The sequence below is a fragment of the Mytilus trossulus genome, chromosome 9, assembly GCF_036588685.1.
Source record: "Mytilus trossulus isolate FHL-02 chromosome 9, PNRI_Mtr1.1.1.hap1, whole genome shotgun sequence".
NCBI classification, from domain to species: Eukaryota; Metazoa; Mollusca; class Bivalvia; order Mytilida; family Mytilidae; genus Mytilus; species Mytilus trossulus.
The window spans coordinates 43,658,650-43,684,596 of record NC_086381.1 but is presented as its reverse complement, the minus strand read 5'-3'; the positions used below and the strand labels follow the sequence as shown (position 1 = coordinate 43,684,596).

General features: G+C 32.0%; 1 protein-coding gene across 1 annotated transcript in view; it reads right to left on the bottom strand.

Annotated features, from left to right (window-relative positions):
- Positions 1-25,947, bottom strand: part of LOC134683915 (DNA damage-regulated autophagy modulator protein 2-like) — a 46,438-nt gene that overhangs the window by 11,221 nt on the left and 9,270 nt on the right. Inside the window, exon 2 of the mRNA XM_063543232.1 lies at positions 10,615-10,698. The gene's annotated coding sequence lies outside the window, so the exon portion shown is untranslated. The remainder of the gene's footprint in view (positions 1-10,614; positions 10,699-25,947) is intronic.

Below are 25,947 nucleotides of genomic sequence, written 5' to 3'. Positions count from 1 at the left end.
ATCTCCTTATTTTTAAATTGACATGGATGTATGCCGCAATGCATGACGGGAAGCCGCATTAAGTACCGACCGGATTGTAATAAGAAGTAATATTTCATCGTATATTTGATTCGTTTCTCATAAGCTTCTAATATTTCACACTTTATTATTAATATAAAACATATCGATGTAGCCTAGACATTTTTTTCTGACACTGGACGGAAAAATCTCTGAAATAGAACCGCATAAAATAAGAGTTGCCAATGAATGTGTTATTAGCCTTGTACAATTGACGATATAGCAGGCAACTAATGGTCTATCATATTTCAACTGATTTATTATCTTGTTTTTCTTCAACAGTAGCAAACGAGCTCTAAGTTAATTTTGAAAAATCAATAAATTGAAAATGTGCAATAAAAAAACTGTTAGATAATGTTATGACCATAACTTTGGTTTTTATTACAAGAAAAGAAGATCTATGTTAATATTTTTTTTTCAAACGGATTGATAATACCAGGATATCAGATAGATCATATTTATTTCCGCCAAATATATTTTACTATTTTATTTCAAACGAACAACATCTAAAAACATACAATATAAAATATATTTACATTTTCTAAACAACACCCAAGAAGCATCAACACAGCACAGAGAACGATGATTATAAAGGAAAAACAAAATGTCTCTATGTCACGTCTATTTTATATCGATCACATATGTGACTTCAATATAAATAAAAATGATATACAGACGTGACTGTATCACGCACAAAGAAGTTGTAATGGTCTAGTGATGATTTTCATACAACTTAGGAAAAAGTCTACATATAATCTCGTCATAATACAGGTCAAAGAAATATACAAATTATTCTAACTAAGGTTGTATCCATTATCTTATAGAAGTGTTCTGTCCGATTGTTTGAAAGAAGTGAACACAGCTTGCATTAATGTCATGCCCAAGTGTACCACAACCATATTCTTTGTTTACATTTAGTTACTAATTTCCTGATTTCACAATCGTCATTTGTATACGAAATGAGAAATTGCTGAAAGCCATTCTTTATAAACGATTTATAGACGATTTTCAGATAAAAAAATATGTTTTAAGTGATTGGGGTTTAACGCCACTTCAGCACTATAGTGCTATTTCATGAGGGTCAATGACTTTTGTGAAGGAAGCCAGACTCCCCGGAGAGAACCAACAATCTCCGGTTTGAAAACTTCGATTCGAGTCAAACACACGGGGACACCTGCCATCTTTGATATTCGAACTAAAGTACAGTTATGATAAATTATGAGAATATCTTATTCAGCGAATAGTATTTGGTAAAAAAATGAATTAAAGTGCTAAAATTAAAAAAAGCAGTAAAACATAAGACGTGCTCTGTAATTGATACTAGATTTCTTAGTTATGGAAGATATATTGATTATGTCTTACTTGTACTAAATTCTATTTAAAACGAAATGAAAAATATAGTGCGATTGAAACACATGTTACTAATACTGACATTTTAACTGCAGGATTTTCACATCTTTTATGGGTACATTGTATAAGTACTCGTAATGAGAGTCTTATGCAAAATTACGATACAATTAACACATTTAAACGTTAGTGACATTTCACCATTTTAAGCTGTATACATTGTGTACTTCCTTATTTCCTTGTGCACCATTCACAACTTTATTTATTGTGTACCTCCTTATTTCCTTGTGTACCATTAACAAATGTATATATTGTGTATCTCCTTATTTCTCTGTTAACCATTAAAATCTTTATGCTTTTTGTACCTCCTCGTATTCCTGTGTATTTAGTTATCAAAGGTACCAGGATTATAATTCAGTACAACAGACGCGCGTTTAGTCAACACAAGACTTATCGGTGACGCCCATGTCAAAATAGTTATAAAGACAAATAACTACAAAGTACAAAGTCGAAGAGCATTAAAGACCCAAAATTTGAAAAAAAAGTTGTGCCAAATTCGGGTAAGGTACTCTATGTCTGGTATAAGACAATCCCTAATTTTACGAAAAAATTGAAAGTTTTGTAAACAGCAAATTTATAAAAATGACAATATAATTGATAGTCACGTCAACACGGACGTGCTGACTACTGGACTGGTGATACCCTCGGGAACGAAACGTCCACTAGCAGTGTCATCGACCCAGAGGTGTGAATAGTTATCAAATGTACCAGAATTATAATAAAGTACGCCAGACGCAGGTTAAACAATCACAATAATAATAGATTATGTACCTCTTTATATTTCCCTGCGTACCAATCAAAACTGTAAACATTGTGTACCTCCTTAATTTCCTGTGTAGGACTTAAAACGTTATACATTGTGTACCTCCTTATATTTCATTGTGTACCATTCACAACTTATTACACTGTGTAACTCCTTATTTCCCTGTGTACCATTGACATCTTAATACATTGTGTTACTTCTTATTTCGTTGTGTAATATTTACAACTTTATACATTGTGTAACTCCTTATTTCTCTGTGTACCATTCACAACTTTGTACATTGCGTATCTCCTTATTTATATATGTACCATTCACAACTTTGTACATTGTGTACCTCCTTATTTTCCTGTATACCATTCAAAACTTAATATATTGTGCACCTCCTTACTTCCCTGTGTACCATTATAAATTTTGTACATTGTGTACCTCCTTATTTCCCTGTGTACCATTCAAATATTTATACATTGCATGTGTATCTCCTTATTTTCTTGTGTACTTTTCAAAACCTTTTACATTGTGTACCTCCTTATTTCCCTGTGTAGCATTCACAACTTAATAGATTGTGTATCTCCTTATTTTTATGTGTTCCATTCCCAACTTTGTACAGTATGTACCTCCTTATTTCCCTGTGTATCATTCACAACTTGATACATTGTGTACCTCCTTATTTCCCTGTTTACCATTCACAACTTTATACATTGTGTACCTACTTTATACATTGTGTACTTACTTTATACATTATGTACCTCCTTTATACATTGATTGTATACCTACTTTATACATTAAGGCTGACAGGTATACGATAGTTATTGTCCATGCGTTTGAAGTTTTTTATAATTTGATGTTGCCATTTGATTAGGGACTTTCCGTTTTGAATTTTCCTCTAAATTCAGAATTTTTGTGATTTTACTTTTGACATTCTTATTTCAATAACATAGTGTCACCGACTGTTTTGTATGCTTACCAACAAACAGCAGAAGTAGCTAATTATGCGTTAGTAACATCAGACTTCAGTTTATTAAATACACAACCGACAGAAAGAAATATTAAAAATCGGATCCATTTTAACACAAATCATCAGACAAATTATCATCATAAAATATCTTTATTTGTTAAGTGGTATAAACATCCCTTCAACAACAAAGTTAGCAATATAAATTAAAAGAAAGAAAATATTGTTATAGATGAAGATTAATGGGTGATCAACGTTGAAATACAAGACGGCAAACATCAGCAATTAGAACTGTGTTTGCATTCATTTATTTTCTAACAAATATGGTGCTTTTCTGCAAGGACGTGAGAGAAATAATAATGTTCTTTTTAAAAAATCATTAAATTGGAAGCAATCAATATTTTTTTCCCAAATACCTTAACTGTGATATAATTGTACATTTTCTAACTGACACTGCAGGAAATAACTAATGTTACTACGAACAAGATGAAATAACGGTGTCACGACGGTTTTTCTCTAGTCAGTTAAAATTATATAAATTTGAGCAAAACGTTTTTGGAAAAGCGTCACGGAAAAAAATAAAAACAATTAATTATTCCATGCTGACTCCAGATGTCATCTTGAAGGTAAGATATCATATCTTATCGCACCGCGGGTAAGTTATCACGTTGTGATTGGTTAAACGCCGTCGCGTAGTGCCCCCCTATGAGACCGTAGGGGGTTGGTAATTACATAGGGGGTTCATGACTCATAAAAGGTGACGTCATCTATTAATGTTGTTGTGTTTCATTGTTCATTTTTCAACAAAACGCAGCAGAAAAAGTCTAGCGTGCGATAAATTCGTTAAACGGTTAACTTCTGACCCCCCACGGACCCATAGAGGGTGAATAAAATCCATAGGGAACTCGGTCACCCCCTATGTGTTTTACTATCCCTCTATGGATCCGTAGGGGTTCAGTAGCGAACCATATAACTTATTATAGTTCATGAGATATGGAAATTCACATTGCTGCTGGTATGGTTGAAATTCTAGGAGGATGTATTTTTTGTTTATTACTTTGAAGAACATAAGAATGTTTCTGACAGCTTTAATTTTGAAAAAAAACGTGAATATGTGGTAAAGAATAATGCAAATCAACTGATAATAGTTTCGAATTTTTAAACTGTGTATGCAAGACTTCTGTTTCGTCTTCAAAAGACTCACCCGTGTCGTTCGAATACAAACTAATAAGAAGTAAAATAGAGTACTTAGTATAAGATCATTTAGGACCAACAATTACGAAAGGTTTTGGTCGGACGACATATTACAGGAGTTATTGTCCTTAAATGAAGAGTTTTTCTCTATTTTATTTATAAAAACAAAACCCAACATAACAGATGAGAGACCCCAAAACAGCAAAAATGATCTGCAGGACAATATCTTCAAATAAGTAAATATAACAGAAAACGTCAAGAGATCATTGCAGGAGTAATTGCCCTTTAACGACCAGTTTATTATTTGTTTTTCGATTTTCACTAAATTCGTAAAAACTCAAATAGATACATATAAAACTTTAAACAAGAAGACCAGATTTACATGTAAATATAAAAAAGAAGACGTGGTATGATTGTCAATGAGACAACTCTCGACTACAGATCAAAATGACACGTAAATTAACAATTATAGGTCACCGTCTTCAAGTCTTATGTCCGAATTTTTCATTCTTACGTTGACTGGTTATTGAATTTGATTTTATCTTTTTTTGGCGTTTTTGCCTTATATCTTGAAAAGTATAAATATACTAGAAGATAAAGTCATAGAATAACAAAAATTATCACCTATACAAGATTTACCATTAGTGAAATAGGATAGGAATGATTGTCAAATGATTTCTGTGTTTACCCTCTTTCGTGTTTTAAACAAAAACTAAATAAGATAAAAAAAAAAAGAAACTGTAAACAATAGTCTACAATTTTGAAGAATCAAATAGACCTAGGTGAACGACATACTAAGCTCTGTAAAGCCTCTTATAAGTCAGGTGGCAAGGTCTTAGATACATAAAAGAGCATTAATTAAACCATTATTGACAAATGATTCAACTGTCATTAACATCTTAATATTGAGGTTATTGATAGGTTAATGTGATATCATTAACAAAAAACTGTAGAAATTTACTAATTCAAGTTTTATTAACAGCGCTATTTTTTTGACTCAATTAATGTGAACTGTATTCTAACTTCCGGTATGTTAATTACTGGCATCCTTACCTCGTGTGTAAAACTAATTAATGTGAACTGTATTCTAACTTCCTGTGAGTTCATTACTGGTATCCATACCTCGTGTGTCAAACTAGTTAACGTTTTAAAAACATTATTTTTATTTGTACTTCCGAACGTATCAAACACAATTATCAATTATAAAACTCAACGATATCTCAAAGCAAGTGATTGAAGTTGTGACTTTTTGACAGCATTATCAAAGTTAAATGTCTATTTCAGAATTCAGGATATATACAAATAATATAGATCAATGACGTCATGACAAAATGAATGACGTCATGACAAATAAAACATTTTAATGAGTTGTCAGAAAAAAATCTGCCATGTCTGTCAATTATGAAAAATAGTTTTGTTTTCGTAAATATAGAGTCAAACTGGATTATTTACCACGAATTGTACAGGCAAAAACTTCACATACACGTATTTTGTTCTAATCTGTTTGTTTATTAGCAGTCATTTTTGTTATTAAAAAATGACACTTGCGTCGGAACGATGAACAGGAACTATGTAGCGAAACTTCAGTGAATTAAACAATGTTCAATAATGCTATGTTTTTCTGTCAAATACAATTTGAAATGAATACGGAAGGTGTCTGTTGCATTTTTAGCATTATCATTTATCTTCGGTGTTGCCAAATCTCGTAGTTAAGGCTATGGCAACGTGGAATCCCATTACAATTGTGTTCTTTAGATCATTGAAAAAATGAGTCCATTATATTTGTACTGTTATTAATGCAATTTTTTCTCATGCAATGTTGTTTAGTCGACAAATGTCAGCTGAAGCTTAAGAAACCCTATTTCAAGGACGTTTCCGCTGCTTGATGTTTTATGAAAGCAGGCAGTTTTTTTGCTACATTAAAAGAATACTGGAAGTGTCGGAGAAAAGAATGAGACTATGTTCAAGTATAAAATACATTCGCATTGGAATCAAAATTATATTACAAGATTGTATTGAGCTAACAAGTGGTAGGATTTCCCTTGACGACAAGGAGAAGAGTCTGTTTCTAATATAATGATACATATATGTAATATACATAATAAATACACTGGTGAATTTTAGTTTTAATTTTCGTAGTGTAATGTTTGGTATGTGGCTTCCAATTTATATGCCGTCTTTTTTTTTTTTTTTGTGACAAAATCTCAGCATCTATACTAAGCTATAAGTGTGTACGATACGCGCGTTTCGTCTACAACCGTCTTCTCAGTGTCGCACAAATCAAAAGTTCACAATAGAAGTGGTCACCCTGCTTATAGCTTTTATTTGGCTGTTTTTTTTTTTTTTATTGTAAGTAATAATTTCACGTCTTATAGTGTAGAAAGCATATCTTTCACTTTGCCATCTTTAGGAATTTTGGAGTAGTGATTAATGACGCATTGGGTCATTAAAGGAGAAACAAAGATTGTTAAAGACATTAAATGAAGAATTAGAGTTCATTAATTTTCATTGAATTAACATTGATTGTATTTAATAAAATGCTTAATGGCGCCAAATTGTCTATAGCAATGTTTTGGAATAATTTCATTTCATAGCGTGTCATTGTTGAAATCATATCAACATCAGTTAAAATCAAATTTCAACACTTTCAGAATATGCCAAATGCAATTTGATTTTAGAATAAAATATAAAAAAGAAAATGTGGTATGATTACCAATGAGACAACTATCCACAAAAGACCAAAATAACATAAACATTAACAACTATAGGTCACCGATAGGCCTTCAACAATGAGCAAAGTACACATACAGTTTGTGTTGACCGATATAACATGATATATTACTGTGTTCACTGTTCACATCAAATAAAAGTATTCTATGATAATAGCCTAGCATTTCTCTAACTAACACATATGCATAGGGCAAGTTACCATGTTTCTACGTTAATAGTTTGTGTGTGTATCTACAATAAATTTAATCATATTTGTTGAAGTTCAAAAGTGTTTAAAAGTTTTGTTTAAAAATGGAAGATAATTTTTCCTTATTAGCTGTTGACTCGTCGGTGTATCTTCAAATACTAAATGTATCTAAAACGTTCCCGACAGGCTTTGCTAATAACTTGTGGTGAAATCTAATTACATTGCTATATTGAAAATGCTTTGTTTTACAATAGACACGTTCCCTAGTGCAACATTTTCAAAGAGAGTGGATTTCTCTATAGACTATTCGACGAAAAAGCAAATTATCAAATAGAAATGACTTTAGTATATTGACAGATTGCTTTATTGTAAAAAGTAACAATAAACCAGATTATAGAACTGTCTGCTGCAAAGATTGAGATAACCGAAATGTTCTTAAATAGGAGTCATGACCTTATTTCTAGAGTAAATCAATCATTTCGTGAGAATAACTGAGAAGTTCTTTAATAGAAGTCATGACCTTATATCGAGAGTAAACCAATCATTTCGAGAGAATAACCGAGAGGTTCTTTAATAGATTTCATGACCTATTTTCTAGATTAAACCAATCATTTCGCGAGAATATCAGAGAGGATCTTTAATAGAAGTCATGACCTTATTTCTAGAGTAAACCAATCATTTCGTGAGAATAACCGAGAGGTTCTTTAATAATAGAAGTCATGACCTATTTTCTAGAGTGAACCAATCATTTCGTGAGAATAACCGAGAGGATCTTTAATAGAAGCCATGGCCGTATTTATAGAGATAACCAATCATGTCGTGAGAATAACAGAGATAATCTTTAATAGGAATCACGACTTTATTTCTAGGGTAAACTTCTCATTTCGGGAGAATAACCGAGATGTTCTTAAATAGGTGCCATGCACTTTTATATTTGTAGAGTTAGCCAATCATTTTGATAGAATAACCTGTATTCGTGACACTTGGATAATATAGAATTTGTAAGGCTGTATGGCGAGCACTTTTCTGACAGCCAGATATTAGATTTGGGTTATTAGAGTTGATTCTAAATGAGTCATTTTGGGAGAATAATCTGCATTCATGACATTTAAATAACATAGCATTTGTAGAACCGGTTAGGAGTAATACATGTGATGAATGTACATACTTTTTGGTTAAGGTTACCACTGTATGGCGTTAAAGACATTATAATTGATGAACGTTAACCAGAAATACACGAAATATATAGTTTGTAAAATCTAAGATCACTATATAATCTACGTTATTTTAAAACGAATAACTGAAACCAACCTGGGTCGAGTTTAATTGTAGGAGGATGATATTTAAATCCAAATTGAAAAACAAATTGATCTTTTGACACTTTAACAAAATGTGTATATACTTATCTGGGTATGCAAGATAAACTCATCAAAGATACCAGAATTAAAATTGTATATAAACGCCAGACGCGCGTTTCGCCTACAAAAGACTCACCAGTGACGCTCGAATAAAAACATGTTTAAAAGGCAAAATGGAGTGGGATGGACTAAAATGATGTTGATACGAAGAAAAAATATTATTCTGACCAGAAGCAAAGATGTCAACCAAATACCATTGAAGCCAGATCATCATATGAGCGAAGATAGAAGATGTTTATGATGACATGTTTAACCCCGCCACATTATTTGTGTGTGTGCCTGTCCAAAATCAGGAGCCTGTAAATTCAGTGGGTGTCGTTTGTTTATGTGTTACATTTTTGTTTTTTGTTCATTTTTTTACATAAATAAGGCCGTTAGTTTTTCTCGTTTTAATTGTTTTACATTGTCTTATCGGAGTCAATTATAGCTGACAATGCGGTTTGGGCTTTACTCATTGTTGAAGGCCGTACGATGACTTATAGTTGTTAATGTCTGTGTCATTTTGGTCTTTTGTGGATAGTTGTCTCATTGGCAATCATACCACATCTTCTTTTTTATATATTGTAGTAATATATGAAGTACAATATATAAAGTTTTCAGTTTTTCATGTTCCTCTTGTTATTGAGATAGTAATTATTTCTATTTAGAAATATTGGAACTTTCAACATACAATGTATTTAGCAGTATTATTGTACGAACTATCACACTTAGTTTTTAGACTTGTAACAGTAAATTGGTCGAAAAAAAATATAGTGGTAAATACCTAACGATCATAAATAAAGGCAACAGAATCATAACACTGTTTAAAGTCATATATCGATTTAGATAAAAACAAATTTGGGTTATAAACTTAGACGAATAAGCAAATTGTCGAGAAATATTTCTGACTGTACGCTCATTTGCTAAAAAAACGCTTAACAAGTATCAGAATTTAAATCTATCGAGATTATAAGACCTCGCCTTCGGTCATTATATGTTTCAGTCTGTGCGTCCATTCGTCAATGTGTCCGTATGTCCGGCTTTATGCTCAAGTTCTTTGTTTAATTTACTTTCATTATCTACCAGAATAGATGTTTTATCTATATTTTCCTATATTTTCAATCATGTATATATTCCTTGTAGTATTTATATCATTATGTGAATGACGAATTGGCAATTTGTTATATGTGTAATAAAAGGATTGCCAATGCAAAAATGTCTACCATAAATATAGACCACATGACGTTGAAGAATTTTTAACTATATATAGATCAACATACGCTCTTCAAAATTCAGTAAAAATATCGTAAACATAAATTTTCAATCATTGTATCTATGATGATTTTATTTACAACCACCGGGTCGACGCAACTGCTGGTTGAGTTTTAATTCCCCGAGGGTTTCACCAGCTAAGTAGTCAGCACTTCTGTGTTGACATGAGTTATAATGATTTGTTCATAATTATAAATTGACTGTTGAATATTGGAAATACAAGGCATTTCTACCTCCGGAATAGATTACCGTAGCTTTATTTTGCAGATCGTTTTGGAATTTTTGGTCCTCAATGCTCTTCAACTCCGTACTTAATTTGGCTTTTTTATCAAATTTTTTTCGAGCGTCACTGATGAGTCTTTTGTAGACGAAATGTGCGTCTGGCGTAAATATAAAATTTTAATCTGATATATATATGATGAGTTTTTTTTTCAGAATGTGAAGGATTTAAATACATCCGTGGGTAGCCAGATCTTCCCTCATCAAAATGGAAAAGTACACAACAATGTATTTCAGGAACTCACAAAAAGTTAACCATAGCACACTGATATGTGTTATATACAACAGTAATGCTATGTAAGATTTGTAATTGAGACTTTGTAACAACAAATAAAAAGACTTAAGTATAAAAAACATAAAACAGTATAATACTTACATATGTTTCCTTCTTGGTTATAATGATATTGGTCAATCGTTACTATCTAAAACATCTCAACTGAAGAAGATCGCAGTTCGTCATCTAAAGGAGATAGACACAACATCGTCAAAGAATAATAACAATGTAAATAGACATCGATTTACCATGATAATATCTTATAATAAACAGGATGCCATAAATCATATGATGATTATAAGGAAAATATAGCAGACTGTTTGATCCTGATGGAAAAAACGAAATGAAAATGTATCTTTCTCGGCTTGGTTAGTTTTTAAATCAGACACTCTATTATTAAAGTATTCTGAATCCATTATTATATTGCTTTCATATTATGATGCGTTATGTAGTTTAGACTAAGATAACTGGTCATTAAGTAAATTAAAATCAAGTATAAAATGCTAAGAAAATCTAGACTGGACAGAAACTATCGGGGGTCAAGTTAAACAACAGTACGAAGATTCCATTTGTGTAAGTCTTTTTTAAAACAATTTAAATACAATTTTAAAATCACTGGTCACTAAGTAAATTAAATCCAAAACTAAAAACCTAAAACTTGTTAGTCTAGACAGAAACTGCTGGAGTCTATTTTTAAATTGTTTATGTGTCGAACGAAAATTTCTACGAACGTCCGCATTGACATGTCATGTCAAAAATACATTTGCAACCTCGGCGAATACACGCATTATTTCAAAAATAAATCAATGCATTTGATATTTAAAATGCAATTTATTATATCCTACAACATCATGCAATTACATCACATAAATGACAATTAGATCGTAGATTGCAAACAAAACTCTTCTATTTATTTTTCCATATAATATTGTCAAATAATTTGCATTGTTCACCGTTGTTTAAAATTGTGTACAACGTTCTCACAAAATGTGTCTTACATTCAAATTTTGGTAACTGAATCAAATATTTAAAGTAACTTTGATTATAGAGGCGTACAGGAATGATAGTGACTTTCAACTGAAGGAATGTCCATTTTCGAAACAAAATGCAGACACAGAGAAAAGAATAAATAGCTACCAACAAAACATTATGAGAAAATATAAAACCTAAAAAGTAAACAAAACTTTCCTTTTTTATTACTTAATCCACTTAAGGTGGTACCCAACACTACAGGGAGACAACTCTGTAACACCTTTACGTTTTATTCACGCTGTGTTGTTCAGGGAATATTAGGCTTCTAAATGATCAAAATTGGTGTTTGTCAAACTGCTATATAACCAGTGTAATTTTTCGGATAAAATGCTTGGTTCAAATTTTTTTTGAAATTTTTATATTTTTGTCAAAGGGTCAAAGGAAATACTTTGTCAAAATTTAATGAAAATAAAATTTGTTGAAAGTGTGGGTACCACTATTACCAATGTACGTCATTACTCTAGTCTTCAATATCTATCTCATTTGTTTAATCATTTCTATCCGAGAACACTTTTTGTACAATTTATAACCATCCTGTTGAGGATAACCAACATTTCTTTTTTTATTTGCCCTTAGTACAATGGTGTAAAACAGATCCTACTTGATTCCTTTTACTTCATCGTTGATAATGTTGACATACATATTGAATTACTACTTTTTGGAAACAGATTATTTTCATATGATATGCATATTACTATGTTTATATCTGTTCAGAAATATATCAGTGACACTCAACGTTTTGTTTAAAACATATCTAATTTTTGTTTCATCTAGTTTTTTTTTCTACACTCCAACATTAATTCATTTATTCCACTAAGCAAGCTTAGTGTCTCTTTCAAGCCATATATTTTTCTAATGACTTATAAAGGATATTTGAATGTGTCAAGGTACTTTAAATAACAGATGATTAATTCACTATATATTTAAATATACTTTGAATTTAGTTAGTAACACTGTTAACATATATTTGCTCGTGTGTGTTCACAAGTAGCATGCATGTTCTACTATATTGCATTGTTTTAAATACAGTTGTTGTAATTGAACTATAAAAGAGGGACGAAAGAAACCAAAAGGACAGTCAAACTCGTAAATCTAAAACAAACTGACAACGCCATGGCTAAAAATGAAAAAGACAAACAGAAAAACAATAATACACATGACACAACATAGAAAACTAAAGAAAAACAACACGAACCCCATCAAAAACTAGGGGTGATCTCAGCTGCTTCGGAAGGGTAGGCAGATACTGCTCCACATGTGGCACCCGTCGTGTTGCTTATGTGATTACAAATCCGGTAAATAGTCTAATTCGGTAGGTCACATTCATGATAGGGAGGGGGATTGTAGTTACGACGTAAGGAACATATCCGATATCATTTGTGAAAGGGTTATTCCATAACGGTCAACCAACTCGTGATGGCGTCCGTAAAATTTACGAAGGGATGATTTCAACTTCACCATTTGGATAACTTGTACATGTATTATGGATAGTGCCTTTATATGATGTGTCTGTTGCTCAATCCTTTTCACATCTTAATGAATAAAATATGTTTAAAATCAAAAAAATATGTATGACCATATCTCCGATGAAACTATGCACTTTAAACTTTAATCTTACATGTTAAAGTATATATGTATAATAATACAAGCCTTCACTAAAACTACTATTTAAGCTTTTAGTGTACGTCACAACACATAACTTTATCGAACACCAATGTGCCTAATGTATATAAGATTAATCACTATGCGGTGTGGGATTTTTCTCATAGTTGAAGGCCGTACTTGAAAAGATTTAGTGTTTTACATCCTTATTCTTTGGTCTCAACTAAAAGCAAACAGATGGTCTGCAATGTAAAAGCAAACGCTGCAAATAAAAAAAGAATCTATGACATGACATACATAATGTTTAAAGGTGGTACACAACACCTTCTCTACAACTAATTTGGCTCGTATAATTTTCATAAATTTTTTGACAAAATATTTAACTTTGACAAAAATGTAAAAATTTCAAAGAATTTTGTCCAACAATTTTATTAGACTGGTTATATAGCAGCTTGACAAACACTAATTTTGATCATTGAGAAGCTTCATATCCCCTAAACAACACAACGAGATTACAACGTTTAGCTAATTTTACAGAGTTAGCTCCCTGTAGTGTTAGGTACCACCTTAAGACGAATATTTACGAGGCTCAGGACTCGGAACAGACACAAAGATTGAAAACAAACTGACAGCGCTATGGCCAAAAATTTAAAAAAAACAAAGCAGACTACAAATAGTACAGGAGACACAACATAGAAAACTAAAGACTTAGCACCACGAACCCCATCAAAAACTTGGGTGATCGCAGGTGCTCCGAGAGGGTAATCAGATCAATATTAGATAGCATAACTAGACGACACTTGGTTTTATATAATATAAGAAGCAACACTATGTCCATTGAGTTACAGACCGAAATGCGTTTTGAACCCACAGACGAACGCACAGAGAAAACCGTCATATCCCTTATTTTTGGACAAATGATGATTTGACAGGGCATCCTAGCAGTTTTCTAGACACATGTATTGATTCAATAACCGGTTTAGATGAAGAAGGCGCTCTGCAAAAATGTATATCTTTCAGATGAATGTTAACAAAAAATCTGGAGCGAACTGAGTGCAAAATGATGCTTTTGCCTTTCCTATTTTCTACAGAATTTTCTATAGTAATACAAGTCTGTTTTCCGGAAATTACTATCAATTTGGCTAGTCTAGTTTTTAATATCGAATTTTATGTAAACAGCATGTTCAATTTTTTATATTTTTCTGAAATGTTCTTTCGACGGATTTATTAACGTAGTAACCTTGCATGGTTCGATACTTGATAAACCGAATGAGGAAACACCATTGTCGAAGAGAATTATTCCTCTCTTAAAGAATAAATTGTAGAAGTCTCTCACTGTAACAAGATTGAATAATGAGGAAACTGCAAATTAAATTCTCATGACAAAACCTGCAATCGATATTATTTTAGAAATATGTTTTCAAGAAAGATGGGATATACTGCAACTAACAACCGGTAATTTTACACTATTAAAAGTAGTAAGTTAGTTCAGGCATGAAATAACAGGAAAATCACTCATATTTTATTATTAACATTTAGTCCTTGAAGGTATCCTATGAGAAACACTTATTCTCAAACCTGGAAGAGAACTATCGCAACAGTATGTATAATGTGATTAAGGACTTTTCGTTTTGAATTTTCCACGGAGTTTAGATTTTTTGGGATTTTATAATTTCCATGTTTAGATCTGATATTAAGGCACCTTATATTTTCAGAACAGAATAAAAGCTGATTGTTTTCAATGTCTTTATGACACGCAAAATATATTGTCATATTCTATCCAATAGTAAGAAATCAAAAATTGAAACTGACTTCCCATCACAGTTTATTAAAAGACGTAACAGACATGTACAATGTCGCTTTTAAATACTATATTAAAAAGGAATAAGAACCACTTGTTCTAAGTGACTTATGAATGTTATACGTTGTATAAAAATCCTTATATGGTCATGTTCAATGTAATTAAAAAGTGCATTGCAATCCGGTAATTAATGGAAAAGACAGATATAATGTGTAACCAGGTAATCTTTGTATGTGTTTATCGGGATGTTGTTATATAGACTTTATTATAGATGTATTCAAATAATATTGCGTTCCGTGTTGTCAGACTCAGCTAAAACACAAAAGCGATGTTTCCTAGTTGTCGTATGAGTGTGCTGGATATTTTCTATCCCTTTCTCAACTCGTAACACCGTCCTCGTTCTTCACTTGATACGAACCGAATGACTTTCTTTGTCCAATTTTATAATATCCCGGTTTTGATTGATGTCATACCTCGTTCTCCACTTCATATTACCCATGTACACGTGTTTCACTTGAAACCATCCTCGATCTGCATTTTATATCACAGGCATGCTTTATGTGATATCTTCCCAAGTGCTTCATTTCATATTACGAGCTGCATCTGATTTCGTGCACTGTGCGTCACTTCATATCACCCACGTGCTCCATTTGCTATCATTGTCCGTGTTGCACTTCATATGACACACGTGCTTAATTTGATATCATCAACCCTGATTCGGTTAACATCGCCCACGTGATCCACCTGATATCCTCCAGTCCTTGTTCTTCATTTCATATCACACACATGCTCTACTTGATATCATTCACTGTGCTTCACTTCATATCATCCATGTGTTTCAATTCATTTCATCCAGTCCTTGCTCTTTACTTTATATCACCCACATGGCCACCTTGCTATCATCATCGTTATTCAATTCATATCACAATCCTCCTTAATCTGATATCTCACCGCGCATCACTTCATATGTGTCATTTGATGTCATTTTCGTGCTTATTAGCGTTGAAAAGTACATCAGCTCATGCAATATGACAGCTATTTATATATCAAATTAACATGTCTACATTGCTTGACAGCGCATAACAACAATATATTACACATCATCATCAGATTGTATAACTTAATTTGTAGCTGTTATAAGATTTCACTTTCTCTTGACATTTCTTATCAAATTCTTAATTGAAATGTCTGACAAAAAGGATGACAATCTCATAAAATCACAAGTAAAACGTATGAAGTATTTAATCTGACTATATAAATATAACAGTCTTCAAACCAAAAATAGACCTCATCTTCTGTTTTATATATACAATTTGTTAATAAAAAAAGCAGATGTGGTATGATTGTCAATGAGACAACTGTCCACAAGAGACCGACATGACACAGACATTAACAACTATAGGTCAACGTACGGCCTTCGTGTATTGTATTATATATTATATTTAAAAGAAGTTTACAATATCCCTTAACTTTTCTTTTCGTTATAAAGTTTATGTTCTTTAACTTAAAAATTTGGTGACTATGTTGAACGCATCTATCCAATCGAACTAGAGATACTTGATACAACAGATACAGTCAAGTCAACCTCATATCTTGACTTACATATAAAAAATGACATTGAGGGTCGGTTGAAAACAAAACTTTACGATAAAAGAGATGATTTCAGCTTTCCATTTGTGAATTTACCATTTCTATGTAGTAACATTCAATCACCGCCTGCATACGGAGTAGATATCTCCCAATTGAAACAATATTCCCGGGCCTGTTTGTCCTATCGCGATGTCCTCGATAGAGCGTTGCTGCTCACAAAGCAGCTCTTAAACGAAGAGTTTCAAACGGTGAAGTTAAAATCACCCCTTCGTACATTTTACGGACCACATCACGAGTTGGTTGATCGTTTTGGAATAACTGTGTCACAGCTGATATCGGAGATTTCCCTTATGTCTAACTACAATGACCATCCTTTTTTACAAATATGACATACCACATTACATTATTTACTGGGATTGTATAACACTAGCAACTCGACGGGTGCCAAGTGTGGAGCAGGATATGCTTACCATCCTGAAGCACCTGGGATCACCCCAGTGTTTGGTGGGATCCGTGTTGCGTATTCCTTAGATTTCTATGTTGTGTATTTTATCTACTATTTTTTTGTTTGTCTTTTTTTAAGCCATGCCGTTGTCAGTTTATGTTCGAAACATGAGTTTGAATGTCGTTTTTGGTATCTTTTGCCCCTCTTTTTTAGTAATGATAGTCTATTAGGGTAGAGTAAACAGCAACCAATCATGTGCACAGTTTCGTAACATCTTTTGGCATGTTATCCAATATGTTATATCCCTTCGAAACTTGGAAGATTGCAATGTACTATACTGATAGGAATAACGATTCAAATATAATTGTTATAGTTATGCAACATGCACATAGTACACACCATACAGAGTTTATGACAACCCATCAAATCAAAATAATGTAATATTTATTGAAAGATACTGTTATTAGCACTCGGGAATTCAAGGAAAAAACCCTGAATATATTAGCCAAACGACAATGTGTTAATAACTCGTCAAAAGGTACCTGAATTGAAATTGTATACGTCTGATGTTGCTTTGTTGTCTACAAAAGACTCATCAGTGAAGCTCAAATTAAAAAAGATAAAAAGACCAAATAAAGCACTAAGTTTAAGCAATGGGGTAACCTAAGAAGTTGTTTTGAAGGGTGAAGTTAGGCAGTTGATTAGTACAAATAACTTACAAGAAATACAAATGCATAATTGCTCTCAAGTCATAATATTGCTTCTGTTATCATTACTATCATGGCATGATGATTTTGCACATCCAAAAATCTTAAAATGCACAAAACTCCTTTTATAATAGTATTCATGAAGAAAAGGGATGGTTGCTTTCCAAAAGCCTAATTTAACAAATATATAGGTTATTGATCCTATCAACATGGTGACACTATACATTTAGTGAAACATTTGAAATTTCTTTATTTAATCAAGAATTGTGATAATTTGATTCCCTTTCTTTCTTCTATTGTTGCACAATAATGAATCTTTAATATCATATTTCATTTGAGTTTACAAGTTTTAAAACTAGTACAACACGCGACGCAACGAATATAAAATAACTAAATTATGCAAGACTTAGTGTTGATCATTACCTAAAATAGCAAACAATGTAGCAACTTTGGCATTCTCAAATGAGGTATGTGCTTTAAATCTTAAGATACTGCTTATTATATGACAAAATTTTACATTGTACTATTAGAATGAGAATGCCATGCTCTTCTGAATTTTGCTATAGAAAATGTATGTTGTTTATATACTGTTCAAGTTAATATGAAATAAACAGTATATGTTTGTATCAGGCAAAGACATTAGTGATATGTACAGCATTCTAAACAATAACAAAATATCTCTTTTCGAGTAAACATTTGATAATAAAGTACAATTTGTTCATACAAAAAAGCAGATGTGGTATGATTGTCAATGAGACAACTGTCCACAAGAAACCGACATGACACAGACATTAACAACTATAGGTCAACGTACGGCCTTCGTGTATTGTATTATATATTATATTTAAAAGAAGTTAGCAATATCCCTTAACTTTTCTTTTCGTTATAAAGTTTATGTTCTTTAACTTAAAAAATAGTGACTATGTTGAACGCATCTATCTAATCGAACTAGAGATACTTGATACAACAGATACAGTCAAGTCAACCTCATATCTTGACTTACATGTAAAAAATGACATTGAGGGTCGGTTGAAAACAAAACTTTACGATAAAAGAGATGATTTCAGCTTTCCATTTGTAAATTTTCCATTTCTATGTAGCAACATTCAATCGCCGCCTGCATACGGAGTAGATATCTCCCAATTGAAACAATATTCCCGGGCTTGTTTGTCCTATCGGGATTTCCTTGATAGAGCGTTGCTGCTCACAAGGCAGCTCTGAAACGAAGAGTTTCAACGGTGAAGTTAAAATATCCCTTCGTACATTTTACGGACCACATCACGAGTTGGTTGATCGTTTTGGAATATCGGAGATTTTCCTTATGTCGTAACTACAATTACCATCCTTTTTTTACGAATATGACATACCACATTACACTATTTCATTGGTTTGTATAACACTATCAACTCGACGGGTGCCACATGTGGAGCAGGATACGCTTACCCTCCTGGAGCACCTGGGATCACCCCCAGTGTTTGGTGGGATCCGTGTTGCGTATTCCTTAGATTTCTATGTTGTGTATTTTATCTACTATTGTTTTTTATCTTATTTTTTTAGCCATGGCGTTGTCAGTTTATGTTCGAAACATGAGTTTGAATGTCGTTTTTGGTATCTTTCGCCCCTTTTTTTTAGTAATGATAGTCCATTAGGGTAGAGTTAACAGCAACCAATTATGTGCACAGTTTCGTAACATCTTTTGGCATGTTATCCAATATGTTATATCCCTTCGAAACTTGGAAGATTGCACTGTACTATACTGATAGGAATAACGATTTAAATATAATTGTTATAGTTACGTAACATGCACATAATACACACCATTTTTATGACAACCCATCAAAACAGAATAATGTGATGTTTATTGAAAGATACTGTTATTAGCACTTGGGAATAAAAAGAAAAACCCTGAATATATTAGGCAAAAAGACAATGTGTTAATAAACTAATTAAAGGTACATGGATGGAAATTGTATACGTCTGATGTGCTTTTTTGTCAACAAAAGACTTATTAGTGAAGCTCAAATTAAAAAAGATAAAAAGACCAAACAAAGCACTAAGTTTAAACCATGGGGCGCATGAGTAACCTAAGAAGTTGTTTTGAAGGATGACGTTAAGCAGTGGATTAGTACAAATAACTTACAAGAAATACAAATGCATAATTACTCTCAAGTCATAATATTGCTTCTGTTATCATTACTATCATGGCATGGGGATTTTGCATATCCAAAAATCTTAAAATGCACAAAACTCCTTTTATAATAGTATTCATGACGAAAAGGGATGGTTGCTTTCCAAAAGCCTAATTTAATAAGTATATAGGTTATTGATCCTATCAAAATGCTGACACTATACATTTAGTGAAATATTTGAAATTTCTTTATCTAAGAATTGTGATAATTTGATTCCCTTTCTTCCTTCTATTGTTGCACAATAATGAATCTTTAATATCATATTTCATTTGAGTTTACAAGTTTTAAAACTAGTACAACACGCGACGCAACATATATAAAATAACTAAATTATGAAAGACTTAGTGTTGATCATTACCTAAAATAGAACACAATGTAGCAACTTTGGCATACTCAAATGAGGTATGTGCTTTAAATTTTAAGATACTGCTTATTATTTGACAAATTTTTGCATTGTACTATTAGAATAAGAATGCCATGCTTCTTTGAATTTTGCTATAATAATGTATGTTGTTTATATACTGTTCAAGTTAATTATGAAATAAACAGTATATATTTGTATCAGGCAAAAACATTAAGTGATGTGTACATCATTCTAAACAATAACAAAATATCTCTTTTAGAGTGAACATTTGATAATAAAGTATATTTTTATATAAACTTGTTCTTCTTTTAAAGGTCGCTTGTAAGCCATAGCAACATGTTATGTGGCTGTGTGATACAATTCCTAGTTAGGTCAAAACTAAGACATTATAATTGATATTTGCAATTAATACACTAAGCACGCAGTAATTAGTTTCGGAGTCAGGAATATTGTTTTTGAGTGGGCTTAAATGTCTTCCTGTCGACAAGTACGTTATGAATTAGAACATATAAAATATTGTTCAGTGAATCGGTCGTCTTATAGGTAAGGTTGATATTCAAATCACTACGATGTTGTCTCACATTTCATGTGCATTGGACGTGATACAGCCATGCATCCACGTATGGTTATACAGCAGTAAACAATCAAATGACGTATATCTAACCAAATGTTTTATAAGCCAATCATTATACTGTTTTACATGTAGTTATAACATGTCTGCTTCATTGTTATGCTAAATATGAATGCTCGTTTAACTTAATCATATAAAAACATGATTAATAGTACATTGACATGACTAGAAAGATAACAATTATACCGAGAAATGGTCAATTTAGTCTAGTTCTACCAAATTAATTGCTAGTTCCGTAAAACTGCTGCGGGAAGAGAAATTTACAATAATTGAATGTTTTCATGGCTTTGAACACAATCAATTTGATAAATGAAAGATAATTTTATACAAGGTCAATTAAAGGTTAAGTTATATAACAAATAAAGAAGCATCGTTTGATTTATTAATTGATTTTTAATGCATATTACAAAAATATCACCAAACTATACGGCTTGAAAGAAGACACACTATACTAAAAAAAACACTGCCGATGTTAACAACTTAAGAAAAGCCACACTCACACATTAAACACTCACAAAATTCACGATTGAGAAAAACAAACTGACAAAGAAAGCAATACTGAACTTCGTGGTTATGTCGAAGACACAGTGTGTGACATAGTAAACACAACAAATCTGAACGATTAAACACAAACATAAAAACACTGTGGAACGTCACGATTTTAGAGAAAACACTACGTGACATAGTAAACACTACCAAACTTCTAGACTATGGCGAATATTAACTGAAATAGAAAACATTGCCGAACTGCTTGACTTAAAAAGCTGCATGCCGAACTTCATGAATTGAGTGAAAAAAATCTAACAGTGAAAATATTACAGAAATGCACATAAACACTGCATGACAAAAAAATACACTGTCTATCTTACGAAGTAGCGAAGACAATTGACATATGACAGTTATATACAAGTTTTAGATGTTGCCAAGATCATGGACTGTATATAACATGTACAATCCCGATTTTTGACAAATGAATTAATATATGAAAAGTATTCCCTCATTGAAGAAATAAAATTTGGGTAAAAGCAGCTCTTATGAAGAAACAGTGCCTTCTTGATACTTTTATGGATTCTGGGACTAAATAGATTTATTAGAATGCGGTTTTTTTCGTAAATGGGTTTTAAATTTTTTTTTTAAATCAGGCAGAGAAACGAATAATCAAAACTTAAAAAAGAGATGGTGTTATAATAGAAAGATGTTTCATAAAGCAATAACAATTATGATTAATTAGATGTAAAATATAAAGAACAGTAAAATAACATGATAACATATGTGTATCTTCTAAACAGTAGACTTTTGCATGAAGATAACATGATAAATAAGATAAAAGTCGCATAGAATGACAATGGACGAACACAATATAATGAACCATTACTCATAACAAAAACAAAAGACTTTCACATAAAGATAAAATAAATCAGATAAAAGTCATCTAGAACAAACATGAACGTAATCATAACTCATATCTAGACATCGAAAAATGAAAAAAAAACTCTCTGAATTATAACTCGTTACAAATCATTATCCTCGATATCCCTTTATCATGCACAGGCATCTCGAATAATGATTTTCCTATCATCTTCTATACTTATATTTTACATTGTACCAGAGAAACATACATACAATTACTCAATACTAAGACCCTATGATGGTCTTCATACAAATAGTTATACTTTCATTTAATACGCATATACTTTTGACTCCATTTTGTTTTGTTATCTTCATATCATGCTCGTTTCAGGAATACTGCTTTAAATATAAGCGACTGAATTTTTTTTAACAGAAATTATTGCCACCGTATTTCACTAAATCAGACTATAATGTTTTTCGTATTTAAAAAATAAGTGAGTGTCTTCAAGGACTTTAGTATTCCATAATTTTTTGGGACATTCTCTTTATCTTTAAAAATAATGCTTATTTTTATAATTCTTATAACATTATTTTACTGGTAGATTTCATCTGCTTTTTGGTCGGGTTGTTGTTTCTTTGACATATTTCCGATTTCCATTCTTAACTTTATTATCTGTAATTACTGTATTTCTTGTATTAGATCAACCCTTAAAAATGTCTTATTTGTGATAAATGTAAAAAATTCCATAACGGCATTATATTGTCATATCAGTATAACATTGTATGATTCAGCACATACCCACAAAAGTGTCTGTACATGTATAAAGCGAGTTGAAGACACCTGCCCAATCATGGATTCCTATTGGACAGAGCTTTTTTACAATATTTTGTTAACGTCCTTTGCTATAAGTATATTCACGTTGTTCTTTACTCATAACCGTCATCATTCAACAGACTAACTTTGAATATTGGCGTAGCACATGATCGCAAATATAATCCATTGTGAACACAAATCTGTATTTATAGAAATAAGAAGATCTGTAGTCTGCTTATTTTGGTTAGAATTAATGCCTGATTTTCATCCGATATGATACTTACATTTGTAATTTTTACTTAAATTAAGGATCTTGTATGGTTAAGGATCAATCAATCTGCAGTTATCATTTTGTTCATCTTTATACATAAGATCAATACTTTGATCACTTGTTTGTCAGATACACAACTTGTAGTTACAGCTTTCTTCGTCGTTGCAAAGTGCTGTGATTGAGATAAATCTGTGATTCAAATGTTTATCACCGACTGTAGATCTGTTGTCGATCAGTATTGGTTGGATATTGCTAACAGAGTTAACGGTATCTATACATGATCATATAACATTGTCCACTTAAAGTACGAGGTTAGGGGGGAAAACCTTGAGCAATCTTTTTCATGATAACTGCGAGCCTAAGGTTAGAAATATGTTATGAAAGAAAACCTTGAGCCATTATTTTCCTGGAAATTGCTAGCCTAAGGTTAGAAATCTGTTATGGAGGGAAACCTAAAGCAATCATTTTCATGAAAATTGCTACCCTAAGATTAGAAATCTGTTATGGAGGGAAACCTTGAGCAATCATTTTCCTGGAAATTGCTAGACTAAGATTAGACATCTGTTATGGAGGGAAACCTTGAGCAATCTTTTTCGTGGAAATTGCTAGTCTAAGGTTAGAAATCTGTTATCATGGAGGAAAACCTTGAGCAATCATTCTCCTAAAAATTGCTAGCGTAAGGTTAGAAATCTGTTATAGAGGGAAATCTTGAGCAATCATGTTTGTGGAAATTGCTAGTCTAAGGTTAGAAATCTGTTATGTAGGGAAACCTTGAGCAATCTTTTTCGTGGAAATTGCTAGTCTAAGGTTAGAAATCTGTTATGGAGGAAAACGTTGAGCCATAATCTTCGTGGACACTTTTAGCCTTAGGTTAGAAATCAGCTAAAATATTGGAACGTTGATATCAATGTTTTCTTTCCACATACTGTCACGTTTGATCATTAAAACTGAAAAAGTTTGGAGACCTCCTTTTGATTTGAGCATTTAAAACTAACATTTCAGTTTTATAACAAAATGAAAGAGTAATTGTTGCAAAGGGTTTCGATACATAGATAGTATAATTAATGAAGTTCGAGGCAACATTAATGTGCATTCCTGACCTTTGTAGTTCTGTTTGTCGATTTTGTATAGTTTATCTGTTTTTCTACAGATTTCGTTTATTCAAAATTCAAATAGAGGTCAATAAGTGTTTGCAGTATTAATGATATCGAAACATTCACTTTGATTCTTTTAATGGAAGGAGCGCGACGAACGACATGAAACTTGTCTACGTGCAGCTTAGTTGGTCATATTTTGCGTTGTTTGTACTGGTCAAATCATCAGTTTATTGTGCTTATTCGGTGACTTAATCACTTTTAAACCTCAAAACATAATTTTTACTTGACTGCATGTCTTACAGAAAGTTACCACGTTCAATTTTGCTCTCGATTTCTGACATCACTGATATTCTGTTCGGTGATAACAAAGTCGTGATACGAGAATTACGCAGACCGATCGAGCTTATATGTATCATAAAGGCATGATTAAGGTAGAACAAATAAGTAAAAATCAATCAAAATAGTCCTATAGGTACATCAGACAAATATATTGCAATTGTCCTCTCTAACTACACCTTAATGATTCTTCTACAATTTGGTTTAATGGTGTAAGTCGTTCAAGTGGGATGAAAAAAAAATCACTATGAAAATTCCAATCTGACTTTTGGTAAGCAGATTTCAGATTTTTCTTCATGATATTTTTTGTTTTGAATAGTTTATGTCTTATTGACAAATGTCACAACCTTTCCTTTATTTATAATGAAGCTAAGATGCCAAAATGACTTGCATTTGTTCTGGTTTTAAGCTTTGCAAGATTTTTTTTGTACAATATTAACAGTATCATCATTTTGTTTGAGGGACAGCTTTAGAATGAAGAGAGTGCCAATGACAAAGCTCTCCATCCAAATAACAAAACATAAAAGTAAACCATTATTGGTCAAGGTGCGGCCTTCACCATATATTGACAAACATATAACATTGCATGCATGGTATCGGTATTCGTCACGAACAATGTCTTGTAGCTTGCCTCCGGCCATATATCCAACATTCTAGAAATAATCAGATTCGGTATTCAAACCAACAAGCCTTAAGTTAATCTTCCAATCTTGTGGTAAATAAGTGTTTTACAGAAACCAATTTGTCAATATAGAAACAACAAATTACATTGTAGATTAAAAATTGGTATGAGGCCAAGGACGATTAACAAACAGCTTAGCGATATATTTTCAGCCATTAACAACACAAGAGAAAATCAAAACTGTAGTAGTCGAGACAAATGTTAATTAATTGCAAATATATCCGTAAAGTTAACGATTCAAGATTAATTTTGACACACACCAATATCTTCTAGTTGTTGTTTTGTTTTTATCTCACTGACATATACTCCACATCTTCGGTAAAAATGCTGATTAATGTTCAAAATCAACTAACAAATTTTGGCGATGTTGAATTTTGTCTTTCCGATAATATTTCCTATTAAGAGTTTATTTTCGAGAGCAGACAATATGTAGACTTTCACATTCTGACCATTTTTATAATCTCTGTTCTATTTTTGATTTATTTTTTGTTTTGTTCTATTTCTAGTCTTGTTGGTTACATATA